The following is a 17,039-nucleotide window of genomic DNA, read 5'->3' as shown; positions in this document are numbered from 1 at the left end:
ACCAACTGCATATTCTCTACATAAATCAAAATCCTTCTGCTTTGTTTTCCTGCTTCTGTTTGAAATAATACCATGGTTTTTAGGAGCTTAAACAGGGAGAGGAATTAACATTTTCCATTATACGCTCCTCGTTTCTTCTGTCAAGACTCTTTTTTAATTCAGTAAGGATTTAAAATCCAATATGCTCACACTAGATGGAAATTAGATTTAATGTTGCTGCAGTCTCAGTCTCAGTATGTTGTTGTCTTACACACAGATCACTGTACAAATTGGCGATTTCAGTGCCTGCATTTGATCTGTCTGGTCCCAAGAATTATACACGGATTTCAAGTGTCAGGGTTCTAGCGGCTTAATTATAGTTGCGCCGTGCATGGGTGAGATTCTACAGGGGCTTAGCAGATGCATCAAAGACTGACACAGAGCTGTAAGCCTCATTAGGAGTGGCAGGGGAGGGGGGAGGAAGAGGCTTTAGTCTGGAAATCAGTGGTCGAGATCCATGCAGAAAGAGCCAAACTTCCATCTCCGCTTCTCTGCTGGCATTCCTCAAACAGGTGAGTACTTGACGTGGCGTATCCCCAAGGCTGGACAATCATGAGGTGAGCTGGAGAATGAGGCTGGTGGCCAGACAACACAGTCATCAGTGGCCTGACAGCCTCAGGTACTTAAAATTTCGACCAACCAATGGAATGTGCTTGTAGGTAAGTGCCTGTTTCATTCACAGCTGTAGCATAAATCTTCAGAAACATTAGCCAAACCAAATACAACCCAGTCATTCGGTTACATAATCGGAGCTGGAGTCAGCCATCTAGCCTGTTGACTCAGCTCCACCTACCTGCTTTTCCCCAACACCCTTAATTTTCCTTATCTGCCAAAATTCTACCTCACTCTTAGCTATATTTAATACGGCAGCCTCTACTGCTTTCCTGGGCAGAGAATTCCACAGATTCACGACTGTTGAGGAAAAGCAGCTCCTCCTCATTTCCATCCTAAATCTACTCCCAGCATTCAGTCACAGAGTTAAGTCTAACCCAGCAGCAGAAGCAACGCTGCCGCCTTTACTTTATCTATCCATTTGGGCTGCACGGTTAGCGTAGAGGTTAGTGTAGTGCTGTTATGGCATCAAATCCGGCGCTTTCTGTAAGGAGTTTGTATATTCTCCCCATCTCTGCATGGGTTTCCTCCAGGCACTCCAGTTTCCTCCCACCATTCAAAACACCAGGGGTGTTGGTCAATTGGGTGTAATTGGGTGGTATAGGCTTGTGGTCTGAAAGGGCCTGTAACTGTGCTTTGTGTCTAACCATAAACTTAAAACATTCATAATTTTGTTTCTGTAAGGTCTTCAGAATTCCAGTGAGTATAATGGTTAAACAACAACAAAAAACAAAGCCAGGCTTTTTGAGCATGAAATAATGTTTAATATTAACCAAAAAAACAACTTGATCTCTCCTTACATCCACAGTGTTGTCTGTAAACCTTTCTGCCATTCGCAACTATATCTTCGTACAGTACATGAGAGCTCCGTGTTGTCAAAATGGCACAAACCGAGTGTCGGAGCCCCACATGGGCAAGTTGCGTGTAGTGAAAAGACCACCAGCCTACTGCAGGGGGTGATCTCTGTACCTGCAGGCAGATCACCTAAGGGCCAACTCTACTTGGCCGGCTGTCAATCAGCTGACCTGAATAGAACAGGTAAGGGGCTGACTCCACTTGGCCGGCTATCAATCAGCCGACCCGAATATAGACCTGAGCTGGCCTCTCCTGAGCCAGTCACCCGGGAGCCACCAAAGCATGAACTGGTGTTCAGACGTTTACTGGAATAAAGCCTGTTGTACAGTCTTTTGAGATTTGTGCTTGCTCGCTGCCTCCTCAGCGCACCACATTGTGTAAAAATTATTTTTCGGTGAGTGTCGTCATGTCGGGGCTGCATAAAAGTTTGGTTAATGGATCATTTCGGTTAACGGAACTTCAGATAAGGGGAAACGTACTGTATTTATTTATCTTCTTAATCTCCCACTCCTGTTTATCCTCCCCTACAATGCCCACATTCAAAAAATATTAATTTGAGATGTTCCCATCTTCTCTGGCTCGAAACATAGACACTTCATGATTCTCATGGGGATCTATTATTTCCAGCGTGACTCTTTTGTTCTTAACACAGATAAAATCTTTCAGGATTCTCCCTCTGCCAAAGCCATTGCAGGACATCTTTTGTCCCTTCTCCTTTTCCTCTTCATTCTGCCCCTATTGTTTTTTTAATCCTCGAGGATTCCTTCAAACCTTTCTGAACTGTCCCTCTATACCTCTTAACCAAGAGTAAAACATAGAATTCTCTGGACGCCGTGATTGAAGTAAAAGCACACAATGTTGGAGAAACTCAGCAGGTCAAACAGTGTCCCTTATGTAGCAAAGACAGAGCTATAAAACTGACGATTCGGGCTTCATCAAAGTATGAAAAAGTGCCGGTGAGCATCAGAATAAAAGAGTGGGAGGGGGAAGGGGGTGGCAGGGCAAGAGATGACAGGTGGAGAAGGGAGGGAGGGAAAGCAGCACTGAGGGGTAGAGGTGTTGAAAGGCAGAGCTGCCTTGGTGAAAGATCAGCACTGACAGGAAATGGGGGCAGCAGGAAGAAAAAGTGCAGTGAAGAAATGGTGCAAAAAGGCTCTGGGGCCATCTTTCCATGTCCCAAATTCAAACTAGGAGCGATCGTCATCAGAGGAGGAAGGAGGACGGCCATCTTTGCTCAACCACAGTCTCTGCATAATGAACTCTGTCATCCAGGGGTTACCCGCATGGCTCATTTTGTCAAGGCGCGCAGTCTTCCCTACTCCTACTACTTTAGGGAAATGACCAGGTCTTGCCAGATCTGCGCGCAGTGCAAGACTCACTTCTACTGCCCTGCAAAGGCGCACCTGATCAAGTCATCCAGGCCCTTCAAGCAGCTCAGTGTCGATTTTAAGGGACTTCTCTCCACGAACGGGAATGCCTTCTTCCTCTCTGTCACTGATGAGTAATCCCGCCTCCCGGTCACCATTTGATGTCCAGACACATCCACTTCATAAGTCATAAAGTTCCCTGGACTCCATTTTCGCTCTGTTTGGGTATCCCAGCTATATTCATAGCGACTGGGGCTCATCCTTTAGGAGTGACGAGCTACATCAGTACCTACTGGCTGGGGCATCGCATCGAGCAGGACTACTAGCTACAAACCCCGGGGGTATGGGGAGGTTGAAAAGGAGAATGCACAGTCTGGAAGGTTGTCAAACTGGCCCTGAAGTCAAAAGGCCTGCCAGATTCATGCGGGCAGGAATTCCTCCCTATGGTGCTCCATTCCATCCGGTCGTTACAATGTACCATGACCATCGCTACCCCTCATGAGCTCCTATTCAATTTCGAAAGAAGGTCGGCATCGGGAACTATACACTGTGGTGAATCTATGCTGAGCTGTCAGTCTCCCACTGTGCCTAGCCCCGCTTTACTGACATTGGACGTGTATTATCTCTACCACTTAAGCCACTCCCTGTGGGTATAATTGTGTATGCACCTATTGTCTTTCATTATTGTACCATTAGTTTCACCTAATAAAAGCCATGATTAACATTTGACTACGCCGCCTTCATCTACTTCATTAACTGGCACTTCAATTTTCTTAGAGGTACAGTGTCCAGTTCTAAAGGAACCACAGCAGACTCTGCCACCCAGGGATCACAAGATTCTTCCATTACATAAGGGCTAACAACCTTCCTTACTCCCTCGAAGAAGTCAGAAAACTGACTAAAAGCTGTCCTGTTTGCGCAGAATGCAAACTGCAGTATTTTAAGGCTCCGGAGGCTACTCTCATCAAGGCGACCCGACCTTTTGAGAGGATCAGCTCAGATTTTAAAGGGCTATTAACTTCTAACAACAAAAATGTGTTTTTCCTTACTGTAATCAATGAATATTCAAGATTTCCCTTCGCGATACCCTGCCCCGACGTCTCTACGGCATCTGTCATTAAGGCACTCGACAGAATTTTCAGTATTTTTGGTTTTCCCAGTTACATTCATACAGGCACAGGCTCAGCATTCATGAGCGCAGAGCTGCGCTAAGCTCTGTTACTCAAGAGAATTGCCACCAGCCGCACCACGAGCTACAACAACCAGGGCAAAGGGCAGGTTGAAAGGGATAACGCCACAGTCTGGAAGACTGTTAACCTTGCTTTAAAGATACGGTTACCCTGTTACTCGGTGGCAGAAGGTGCTGACTGAGGCTCTACATTCTATTCGGTCTTTATTGTGTACTGCAACAAATCAAACACCTCATGAACATATGTTTGCTTTTCCTAAGAAATCAGGGACTGTGATGGACTGGCCACTGCCCACGTTAAATTCCCAGACGGGAGCTCGGACACTGTACCCCTAAGAGATCTGGCCCCGCCTAGTTCGCTCCTTCCTCACGCCCCTACTCAGAGTGATCCTGAGAGGTTGGACTCACCCCCCCTAGCCTGTGACCCCTAGTAGGCATTCAAATGGCCATGCTGAGGCCCCACTTCCTCACACTGGCAATTCTGGAGCTGGTCCAGAAGTCCGGCCTTCTCATACTACAGACCAAGGAACTGTATCAACACCACCAGTTCCCAAGGCTGCTACTCCTGCACCTGTTCTGATCTGGAGGTCTACTCATATCCCTAAACAACCCGAGAGGTTTCACTGTTCATAAGCATCTCATTATATTCTGATTGTCCTGCTAGTTACTAGCCTTGTTTTGGCTATGTCATTGAATTCTCAATGCCATTTATTTTATTGCATTTCACTTGCAGTAGATTGCTTGCTTGCTTGAATTCTACTTGGCAGCTGTCCCTTTGATTTTAACCCTACCTCTGCTGGGGGGGAGACAGTGGTGAATTTATGCTGAGCTGTCAGACTCCCATTGTGCCTACCCCCACTTTACTGACATTGGACGTGTATTATCTCTACCACTTAAGATACTCCCCTTGGGTATAACTGTGTTAAACCATGGGTATAATTTTCTTTCATTATTGTACCACTAGTTTCTGCTAATAAAAGCCATGATTATCACTTGACTATGTTGCCTTTGTCTACTTCATTAACTGCCACTTCACACTCCCAACCTGGTTCACCACTCCTGGTCCAGTCCTTCTCAGGAAGCACGTGAGGAGGACCAAGATCAACCCCCCCCTGGGGGAAAGGGTGAAATTTCTCCACACCAACCCCACGTATGCCTATGTGGAGTACCAGGATGGTAGAGAGAACACTGTCTCTATCAGGGACTTGACACCCACTGGAACAGAGGGTCTATTGCTTCAAGTGCCCTGTGAGTCATGGAGCCTATTCTCGCCACCCCCAATCAGGGCATCAGGAGATCTGGTTCAGGAGAAAAGTGCATCCCCCTCTACCGTTGAACAGGAGACCTAGTCCACCTCTCCTCCCTCACAAGGGGACCAGGAGACCCAAGGAGTACAAGGACCCCTGGTGCCAAGGCGCTCCGCCAGGATCTCCAGATTCCCGGACTGCTTAAATCTGTAAATTTGTTAATAACTGTATATTTTTCAAGCTCTTTTTCTGAACCAATGTTCTCTGTTTTCATTCACAGACCTTAAATTCTGCAGAAAGTGGTGAATGCAGTTAACTGGGATTCATTGGTAGTGTGTTGTGCTAATGGGCAGCCCTGCCCCGCCCCTCGGCTCCACCCCCATCTGCTCACATATAACCCTGGTTTCCCGCCTAAACCCAGAACCCTTCTGAAGACCCTTCCCTTTATTATAAGCTAATGAAAGCATTTGTTCTCCCTCCAGTCATGAGAGCTTTTATTTGCACTAAATGGTCGTAGAATGGGAGGTCATTTCACTCAGCACCTCCTAATTGATCGCAACCACAGCGACCTCCCAGTGGTCGATCACTTCAATTCTGGGTCACACTCCTGCGCTGACATATCTGTCCATGCCCTTATGTACTGCCCCACCCTGACGACCCGCAGATTGTAGGAAGAACATTTTATTTTCCATCTGGGCACCCTCCAGCCAGATGGCATGAACATTGACTTCACTGCTGTCCATTAGACCTGCTTGCCTTTTCTTCCCCTTCCCCTTTTTCCTACCTTTCCAATTCTTTCACCTATACAGGCCTGCTTTCCTATCCGTCCCCTTCAGGGCTGCTGTCCCCTTCTTCCTTTCTCTACCTGTCATTTCCTGCCCTACCCTCCCCCCCCACTCTTTTATTCTGATGCTCGCTGGCATTTTCTCATTCTCTGATGAAGGGCTCAACCCCAAAATGTCAGTTATGTATCTCTGCCTTTGCTACATAAAGGACACTCTTTGACCTGCTGAGTTTCTCCAGCATTTTGTATCTTGTTTACCAGGGGTCCTTTATCTCACCAACCCTGTCTTTCACCCAACTGGGAACATGCTCACCTAGACCTTCCTTCTCACCCTCTGAAACTCTCCCATTTGACCCTCTAACATTTACATCCAGTTAGGTACTGCCTAGGCATGTTGAAATTGGCCTTGCCCCAATTTAGGATTCTAACTTGAGGACCACTGTTCTCCGTTTCCATTACCAACCTAAAGCCATTAGAATTGTGGTTACTGGTCCCAAACTTTTCCTCAACCGATATTTCAGTTACCTGACTAGCTTCATTCCCCTGTACAAGGCCCAACATTGCACATTCCCTTATAAGCCTAGCCACATTCCTGTAGAAATTTCTCCCAGATGTAGTAAACATAGTGCACCCCGTCCAATCCCCTAACATTTTGTAATCCCAAGTTGATGGTGGGGAAAATGAAATCACCTCTTATAACAGTTTTTTTTTACAGACTTTGGCAATCTCTCCGCGTGTCCTCAAGTTCCTGGTCATGGCTTGCTGGCCGAAAATGTGGTGATCAAAGTGACTACCCCTTTATGGATCCTGATTTCCACGCACACTTCCTCTCAACTTAGCTCTCCGGCAATATTCTCTCAAAGGATGACTGTGAAATCATCTTTGACTCACTGTGAAGCCCCCCTACCTCTCTCCCTACTGTTCCCATCACGCCCGTAACTATGGTATCCCAAAGCATTGAGTCCTGGCCCTCTTTCAACCATCTCTCTATCATAGCTATAATATCCCATTGTTCTCTACTGCTTGCTCACTTTCCTACTCTGGCTTTCTTGAGTTAAAATATACAAAAGAAAGCTCACCCTTCTTACCTCAATGCTTGTCCTGTTCTACTTCATTTAGTACAATTCCTTTGCCTTCCAGGGTCAGCGTGGTCAGTGCAGCGGTTAGCATAACCCACTGGGTTCAAATCTGTCGTCGTCTATAAGGAATTTGGATATTCTCCTCATGTCTGTGTGGGTTTTCTCCTGCCCTTCAAAACATATGGGGATGTAGGACATTTGGGTGTAATTGGATGTCACGGGCTCGTGGGCAGGAAGGGCCTGTTACCGTGCTGTATGTCTAAATTTAATTTGGCCCTTTGGTACCTACTTCTGTGATCGCAAGAAATGCTACTCTTGTTTACATCTCCTGCCTCGCCGCCATTTGGGGCTCCAAATGGTCCTACCGAGTGAAACCTGTGAATCTGCAGGGTTTATCTACTGCCACTGGTGCTCTTGTTGTGTCCTCCTCTCCATTGGAGGGACTGCACACAGACCAGGAGACCACCCAGTGGCCACCATTTTAATCTTCTGCCCCACTACCATGTCGACATGTCTGTCCATGGCCTCATGCACTGCCAAACTAAGGCTACTTGTAAACTGGAGGAGCAACTCATAATATTCTGTCTGGGCACTCTTCAACGAGATGGCAGTAATGTCGAATTCTCCAGTTTCCATTAGGCCTGTATTACTTCTCTTTCCATATCCCTCTGCCTCCATTCCTCCAGCACCCTACCCCTTTCCCCTCTCCACTCAGAGAGCTATTACTTCCCTGCTTTTTTCTCTTCTGCCCTCATCCACCGATGACCACTTGCCTGTGGATCTGTGCTCCTCTCTCTGCCCCACCCCCAACAGTTTTACTCAGGCACCTGCCTGCTCTTTGCTCGTACCTTGACGAAAGTCTCAGGGCTTAAATGTTGGTTTAATATATATATCTATATATATCTATAGATATATATATCTATATAGATATATATATCTATATAGATATATAGATATATATCTATATAGATATATAGATATATAGATATATAGATATCTATATATATAGATAACTATATATCTATCTTTCTTTGGCTTGGCTTCGTGGACGAAGATTTATGGAGGGGGTAAAATTCCACGTCAGCTGCAGGCTCGTTTGTGGCTGACAAGTCCGATGCGGGACAGGCAGACACGGTTGCAGCGGCTGCAGGGGAAAAATGGTTGGTTGGGGTTGGGTGTTGGGTTTTTCCTCCTTTGCCTTTTGTCAGTGAGGTGGGCTCTGCGGTCTTCTTCAAAGGAGGTTTCTGCCCGCCAAACTGTGAGGCGCCAAGATGCACGGTTTGAGGCGTTATCAGCCCACTGGCGGTGGTCAATGTGGCAGGCACCAAGAGATTTCTTTAGGCAGTCCTTGTACCTTTTCTTTGGTGCACCTCTGTCACGGTGGCCAGTGGAGAGCTCGCCATATAACACGATCTTGGGAAGGCGATGGTCCTCCATTCTGGAGACGTGACCCATCCAGCGCAGCCGGATCTTCAGCAGCGTGGACTCGATGCTGTCGACCTCTGCCATCTCGAGTACTTCGACGTTAGGGGTGTAAGCGCTCCAATGGATGTTGAGGATGGAGCGGAGACAACGCTGGTGGAAGCGTTCTAGGAGCCGTAGGTGATGCCGGTAGAGGACCCATGATTCGGAGCCGAACAGGAGTGTGGGTATGACAACGGCTCTGTATACGCTTATCTTTGTGAGGTTTTTCAGTTGGTTGTTTTTCCAGACTATATATATAGATATATATAGATATCTAAATATCTATATATAGATATCTAAATATATATATATATAGATATATATATATATATATATCTATATATATATATATACATACATTTTATTTATTTATATATATATCTACATATATATAGATATATATATATATATATATATATATATATATATATATATAAAAAAAAAATATATATATAATTGTCTTAAGGCGGGCCGAGTGACCGCTTGAGTAAACGGGGTGAATCACCGCAACACGCGGTCGGCCCAAGGTGGCGTGTGCTCCCCTTCTTTGTCGGGAAGGAGCCCCACCACCACTTCTGTGTAGCAGCCTGCCGGCGATGACGTCACTTCCAGAAGCCGGCGGGTACATCGCTGGAAGTGGATGGGCCAGTGTGGAGATGCGTTGAATTCAAACCACTAATGTCATTCTTTGGTTTACCCTCTCTTCATTCAGTAGCGCTGCCGCAGAAGTCGCTACTGCCTTAAAGAATGTTGCGTGACCTGCTGAGGTTTCTCCAACACTTTTGTTTGTTAAACTACAATCACAGTGTCTGCAGACTTCCTTGCTTCCCGCTAAGAAATGTAACTTGAGAGTCATTTATCTCCAACTGCACCGTCATCGGGGAAAGTTGCCATCGACTTAAAAAGGCTGGATTGTCTTGTTCATTTTAACAGCTGGACCTCATTGCCTAGAATACGTGACTTGTGACTTATTGTACTGCAGAGACTGACATTAATTGAGTTACAACCCCCTAATTCTGCCAGAAAATAAGTGGCCAGATAAAGTGTCCATTGTATACTGACATTTTCGCTTCAGTAATAATGCCAGATGAGCGTTCTGAGATCGGAACTAGAGTGATTAAGACACCTTGGAACGATTAAACTGCTTTGCCCAAAATTCACAAACTTTTGGAACAGACTAGAAAGTGTTTGTGTAATTATTGAATTACTTATGCACCAATTACTTATGGTCATATGCACCAAGTTGAAGTGAAAAAAGATTACTAAGAATCCAGACAAGTCAAATTATTTATAGATTTATAGTACAGGAAGTCTCTTTGGCTTGGCTTCGCGGACGAAGATTTATGGAGGGGGTAAAAGTCCACGTCAGCTGCAGGCTCGTTTGTGGCTGACAAGTCAGATGCGGGACAGGCAGACACGGTTGCAGCGGCTGCAGGGGAAAATTGGTTGGTTGGGGTTGGGTGTTGGGCTTTTCCTCCTTTGCCTTTTGTCAGTGAGGTGGGCTCTGCGGTCTTCTTCAAAGGAGGTTGCTGCCCGCCGAACTGTGAGGCGCCAAGATGCACGGTTTGAGGCGATATCAGCCCACTGGCGGTGGTCAATGTGGCAGGCACCAAGTACAGGAAGTAGTGCAAGAATAAAGACAAAAGTGCAGGGTACTCCTTGGAATTCAGAAGAATTGAGGGGGGGGGACTCAGAAGCATTTTGAATGTTGAAATAAGGAGTCCAGGACAAGAGGGCACAACTTCAGCATTGATGAGCGCCGATTAGAAACAGAGATGTGGGGGATTTCTTTAGCCAGAGAGGGGTGAATCTCTGGAATGTACTACCAGAGGCCGCTGTGGAGGCCAGGTTGTTGGGTGTATTTAAGGCAGAAATTGATAGGTACTTGAATGGTTCAGAGTTCAGATTTATTGTGGGCCTAGTGGTTACTGTAATGCCTTTACAGCATCAGTGATCAGACAGGACCTGGGCTCGAATCTTGCACTGTCTGTAAGGAGTTTGTACGTTATCCCCGTCTCTGCGTGGGTTTTCGCCAGGGGCTCCAGTTTCCTCCCACCCTTCAAAAACATACTGGGGGTGTAGGTTAATGGGGTGTAAATTGGGCAGCATGGACCTGTAGGGCCGAATTGGCCTGTTACAGGTACTGAATGTCTAATTTAAAATTTAATTTAATCTAATATCACATACAACCATGAGGTGTTTCTTTTTTTGCAGATCAGGCAAAATTTCTGCTTATTGGGAGAATAGGGGAAAAAAGGAGAAAAGTTCACAAATATTCACCATGCTCTCTGTCCAATATAATGGCAAACATTGCCATTTGCAGAGTGTTTTGAACTCTGCAAGATGGCATTAGATCACACAGGACAGTGTTCCACTAAGTCTGACACAGCAGTGTGAGAAAGTCTGGTGGAAAGGAGTTAAACGTGAATGTCCGCAGATGCTGGGGTTGAGTTGCAGAGCCCAAACTTCTCAGCAGGTCACCCAGCATGAAAAGTCAGCAAAATATAAAGTTTCGTGCCTGGGCCCTGTGGCTGGTAACCCCTGACTTCCTCTGGATGCCTCGTGACCTTCTGAGTTTCTTAAAGGGGATGGGAACTCAATCAGAAAGGCTGACTGAGTTGAGCTCCCATCCATCCGGGAGAGGATAAGGCTGAAGGTACCATTCCAGTGCTGAGGACCAGATTTGGTCAAGGTGTTGGCTGGCAAGGGAAGAGAGGGGAATATTAAATTCCAGGATGTTCCAGCATTTGAGGAGTGTCCAAGGAAGAGTAAGTCACAGCCTTCTCACTCTGACCCAGGTTTGGTCCTCATCCCTGATGCTTTCTGGGTGAGATTTCTCACTGCATCCATGTGGCTGTATTGCAGATGGCCCACATAGCACCCAAATAAGGCCATAAGCCCAGGAACAGAAATAGGTTATTCATCCCATCGAGTCTGTCCTGCTATTGAATCACGATTCATTTTTCCACTCAGCCCTACTGCCTGGCCTTCTTTGATGCCCTGCCTATTCAGGAACCTATCAATTTCTATCTTAAATACAATGACCTGCTCTTCACAACCACCAGTGGCAACTAATTCAACAGATATACTACCCTCTGCCTGAAGAAATTCTGACACATTTCTGTTCAAAGTGGATGCCCTTCAATCCTGAAGTTGTGCCCTCTTGTCCTTGACTCTCCCACCATGGGAAACCACCTTTCTACATCTACTGAAATGGTGTTAATGAGCTACATTTGGTCACACCCAGTGCAAGTGGCTGGTGGATGGGTCAGAGAAGAGCTAATGGCCACGAGAGTGAAGGGAAATTAAAATGTAATTAATTGGAGAAATTGAGATGGGATGGGATTGCACTGTGAGATGCAATAAACTCTATGGGTCAATAAGCTTCCTTCCATGTTATAAATAGAAAAGAATATTTGAAAAGTGTGCCATGTTAAGGGTTAGAGTCAGGACTTACCAGGAAGGAGGTAAGCAGGATAGTTGTTGAAGGAAAAGCTGTGGGTGTTGTCTACATGGACATTAGTAAGGCCTTTGACAAGGTCCCACATGGGAGGTTAGTCAGAGAGGTTCCAGTGCTAGGTATTCATGGTGAAGTTGTGAATTGGATTTGACAATAGCTGGACAGGAGAAGCCAGAAGGTAGTGGTGGATGATTGCTTCTCAGACTGGAGACCTGTGACTAGTGGTCTGCCTCAGAGTTTGGTGTTGGGACCATTGTTCTTTGTCATCTGTATCAATGATCTGGAAGATAATGTAGAAAATCGGATCAGCAAGTTTACCGATGACACTAGGATTGGAGGTGTAGTGGGTAGCAAAGAAGGTTTTCAAAACATGCAGAGGGATCCGGACCAGCTGGAAAAATGGGCTGAAAGATGGTAGATGGAATTTTATGCAAACAAGTGTGAGGTGTTGCATTTTGGAAGGACAAACCAAGAAAGGATGTAAACGATAAATGGTAGGGCATGTTGGAGAACAAAGGAATCTGGGAATGCGGATGCATAATTCATTGAGATGTTATGGTAAGGTTGTATAAGACATTAGTGAGATAGAAAGAGTGCAGAGAGGATTTATTAGGTTGTTACCCAGACTTCAGGAACTGAGTTACAGGGAAAGGTTAAATAGGTTTGGACTTCATTCCATGAATCATAGAAAAATGAGGGGTGATTTGATAGAGGTATTTAAAATTATAAGGGGGGGGTTGCAGAGTAAATGTAGATAAGAATTTTCCACTGTGGGTTGATGAGATACAAACCAGAGGACATGGGGTAAGAGTTAAAGGGGAAAAGTTTAGGGGGAGCGTGAGGGGGGAACCTCTTCACAAAGAGAGTGGTACGGGTGTGGAGCAAGCTGCCAACCAAAGTGGTGAATGTGGGCTAATTTTTTAACATTTAAGAAGAATTTGGACAGGTAGATGGATGGGAGAGATATGGAGATCTATGAACTGGGCACAGGCCTGTGGGACCAGGCAAAAAAAAAAGATTCACATAGACTAGAAGGGCTGAAGGGACCTGTTTCTGTGCTGTAGTGTTCTATAATTCTACAAACTTAGGTAGTATGGATGTTATCTTTGCTCCAAAGTGCAGTTTTGTTTTTCATGCCTTGATGGAGGCCTCAGGACCAAAATGTTGGTTGTATATTTTTGCCTTCTATTGGCGCTATGGGACCTACTGAGTTTCTCCAGCATTTTTGTCCATTTACTACTGCAGACTTTCTTTCATTCTGCTGTCTCTTGATCTTCAATTTCATCACAACATCTATTGTCCACAAAACCTTCTATACCACCGAGACTAACTTGCTTTCTCTCTTTCTCAGTCTGAAACATGAACTGATTCTCTCTGCACAGATATTGCCCAACCAGCGATGATTTAAAAAAAATTTGCAACAGGATAGAAGCTGATTCCACCCATTGAAACTTGTGCTACCCAATTACAACTAATTACTCTTCCAATCCCGTAAGCTTTTGGAAGGTGGGAGGAAACTGGGGCACCCGGAGGAAACCCACGCAGACACAAGCTCTGTGATTGCAATGTGCTGACCACTGCATTCTCTGCCTCCATCTGAAAACAAAACAGAAAATGCTGGAAACATTCAGCTGTCCATGCAGGGTCAGTGGAGAGAGGACAGAGCTAGTGTTTCAGGTTGAAGCCTCCATCAGCAATATGCAGAAGGTGTCTTTAGACTGGACTCTTCCTCTTTGATTTTTTTCCCACCAGATGCCTTGTGCTACTTTTGCAGATGATACGAGAGGCTGGTGGATTAAACACTCCCTTCCCTGATAATTAAAGCTTTGAACTAAATGGAAATTCCTCATGACTTTGCCTTCACACTTCTTCTCTGTGCCATTTCTCTGAGAGACCTTAAATGTCATGAGGGTTGGGCCTTCACTGTGCTTGTAACCGGTGCAGGATATATTTTTTTACAGCAAGGTCAAAGCCAAATCCTGCCATTCAACCCCATCCCGCCCAATTATCCCCAAATTAACCTACAACCCTGTAAGTTTTGGGAGGAAACCAGAGCAACCAGTAGAAACCCACAATGACACAGGGAGAATGTATAAACTTCTTACAGACTGCGCCAGATTTGAACCTTTAATAGTGTTGCGCTGACCGCTATGCTAACCATGCGGTTTGTCATATTTCCATCCTGTGACAGAGTCCATGTTCCATTATTCACGGCTGTGCACCAGTTCCCTGTTGCTTTTCCCACATTGATACAGTAACATTACATCACTAAATTGTTTACTGGCATCAGTAGCAAGGTACAGTGAAAAATTTTGTTTTGCTTGCTATCCAGACAAGTCAACCCACACTCCAGTCCAGCAAATAGTGCAATAATAAATGGGTGTAGTTTTACAAAGACAAAGTGGAGGGATAGAGAAAAGTACAATAAAGAGTGCAGGGGCATCATCTTTTACTGATGTGAAGTCCATTTAAGAGTCTGATAACAGCAAGAAAGAAACTGTTCTTAAATCTGGAGGTTCATATTTTCAAAATCGTCTACCTTCTGTCTGGCGGAAGGGGAGAGAATAGTCTGGCAGTGAGGAGATGGGGGATGGGGGGGGGAGGAATCCATACCCTTTTCTTCCTATAGCTGTTGTGTAAGTTTCTCTTGCACTTTTGCGTCTTGCACTACAATCACAGCGCCCGCAGACTTTGCTGTTTAACTACCTTAGCAATTTGGGGGCCTTCCCCAAGACACTGGGAGCTGCAGATGGAGTCGATGGAGGGGAGGTTGGTTTGTGAGATGACCTGATCACAAATCTCGGCAGTTTCTTGCATTCTTGAACAGAATTTATTGCCGTCTGTTTGCACCATTTCCACTCGACAAAACAGTGTTCTCCGGTCCTCGGTGAAAAAACACAGACACACAACTCGATATTACACACATGCAGACAGATTATATATATAAAGGACTAGTATTTAGATATATGATTTTGTACCTATGAGAGTCTCGGATGGTTAATGTGAGGCTTTCCTTTGGATGTTCAACATTCCTACTGCCCATGGGAAGAAGCTGCTCCTCAGCCTGGTGGTGCTGGCTCTGATCCTCCTGTATCTCCTTCCCACATGAGAGCAGCTGAAAGAAGCAGTGTGCAGGGTGGAAGGGGCCCTCAGTGATTTTGTGCACCCTTTTCAGAAAACGATCCCAGCAGATCATGTCATTGAGTGGGCAAAGGGAGGTAGGGAGTTCCCGTCACTACCTTTGATGTATCCGGACAGGATACAATCTATGGTGTACCTTTAAAAATTGATGAGTGACACTGGAGACATGCTGAATATCGTTGGCCTTGGGAACTGTCGTGTGACTTGCTGAGTCGGAATCCAACAGGTGCCAGAAGAATGTATGAACGTTGATTGCTGGGAAGGCAGCAATGACTTCTGGGCAATCTTGGCAGTGAAAACTAACTCGGCGACGAGGGCTCAGTTTAATTCACTTTGGGGATCAGTAGCAAGGCCAGCATTTATAGCCTATTTCTGATCATTCTTGAGAGGGAGGGGAGTGGGGGGGGGGAGTTGATATGTTCTGAACTGCCTTGATCCTCTACATTCTTTCTGCTCTGTTGGGGAGTGAGCTTCAGGGTGGATTTCCATACTGAGTGGTCAATGGGCACTGGAGTCCTCATTAGGATACCCTGAAGATAAACCTGAGTTGAAGATGAAGAAGCCAAATGCAAAGATGGTATTCATTTCAAGAAGAGTAGAATATTAGAGGAGGGATTATGATGTTGAGGCTTTATAGACACTGGTGGAGACCTCACTTGGAGAATTGTCAGGTGTGTTGGGCTTCTCATTCCATAAAGGATGTGCTGACATCAGAGGGGGTTCAGAGGAGGATCACATGGCTGATGGAAAGGTTATCACATGAAGAATGTTTGATAGCTCTTGGCCTATATGAGGAGAGATCTTACTGAAACAGTTCGAAGGTGCAAATGCATGGACAGAGTCTATGTAGAAAGGATGGTGCCCATGGTGGGTGAGTGGTCTTCAAACTTTGTTTTTCCATTCACCTCCCATTCCAAGTATTCGCTATGCCGTCAGCACTCTGTGATGAGTAAGGGAATGATTAAGGTGGTCTGTGGTTGGGAAGACTCAATTATCACTGAATCGTTTTGCCAGAGAAAAATGGTCATTGGCCCATTTCCTTTGGAGCACATGACGAGTCAACAAGGGACGATTAAAACAGTGGTTTACAAACTTTTTCTTTCCACCCACATCCCGCTTTAAGTAATCCATTACAGACATCTATAGCACAGGGATTATTAAGGTCATATGTAAGTGGAAAGAAAAAAAAATTGAAAATCACTGTTCAAGGACAAGAGGGCACAACTTCATGATTGAAGGGCATCTGCTTAGAACAGAGATGCAGAGGAATTCCTTCAGCCAGAGGTTGGTAAATCTGTGAAGTTTGTTTCCACAGGTGGTTGCATGTATTTAAGGCAGAGATTGATAGGTTCTTGATTAGCCAGGGCCTCAAAGGTTATGGGGAGGCTAAGGAGAGAGGCTGTGGGAGATTCATGATTGAATGGCGGGGCAGAATCAATGAGCTGATTAGCCTATTTCTGCTCCTATATTTCATGTTCTTGTGGGAGAACCGTGATTAAATGACTTGGGATATTATGGAGCATTGACCAGAGGTACAAGTTTGAGTCTCACCACTGTAGAGAATTCAGAGTCAAATAATTAAATAAATCTGGGATGAAAACGCAAGTGTTGGTAACCATGACCACAAGGCCAGTGGAAGAGTAAAGGGATTGAAACACAAATGTCTGCAGGCACTGTGACTGCAATATAAACACATTAATTTATGAGGAACTCAGCAGGTCTCACAGTGTCCATCAAATGAAAAGATATATCACTGACGTTTCGGGCCTCAGCACTTCTTCAAGGTATACCGGGTTCATTTC

This window comes from Narcine bancroftii, chromosome 2 (genome assembly GCF_036971445.1).
Source record: "Narcine bancroftii isolate sNarBan1 chromosome 2, sNarBan1.hap1, whole genome shotgun sequence".
In the NCBI taxonomy this organism is placed as follows: domain Eukaryota; kingdom Metazoa; phylum Chordata; class Chondrichthyes; order Torpediniformes; family Narcinidae; genus Narcine; species Narcine bancroftii.
The sequence above is the reverse complement of the archived record's forward strand: the minus strand, read 5'-3'. Positions refer to the sequence as shown.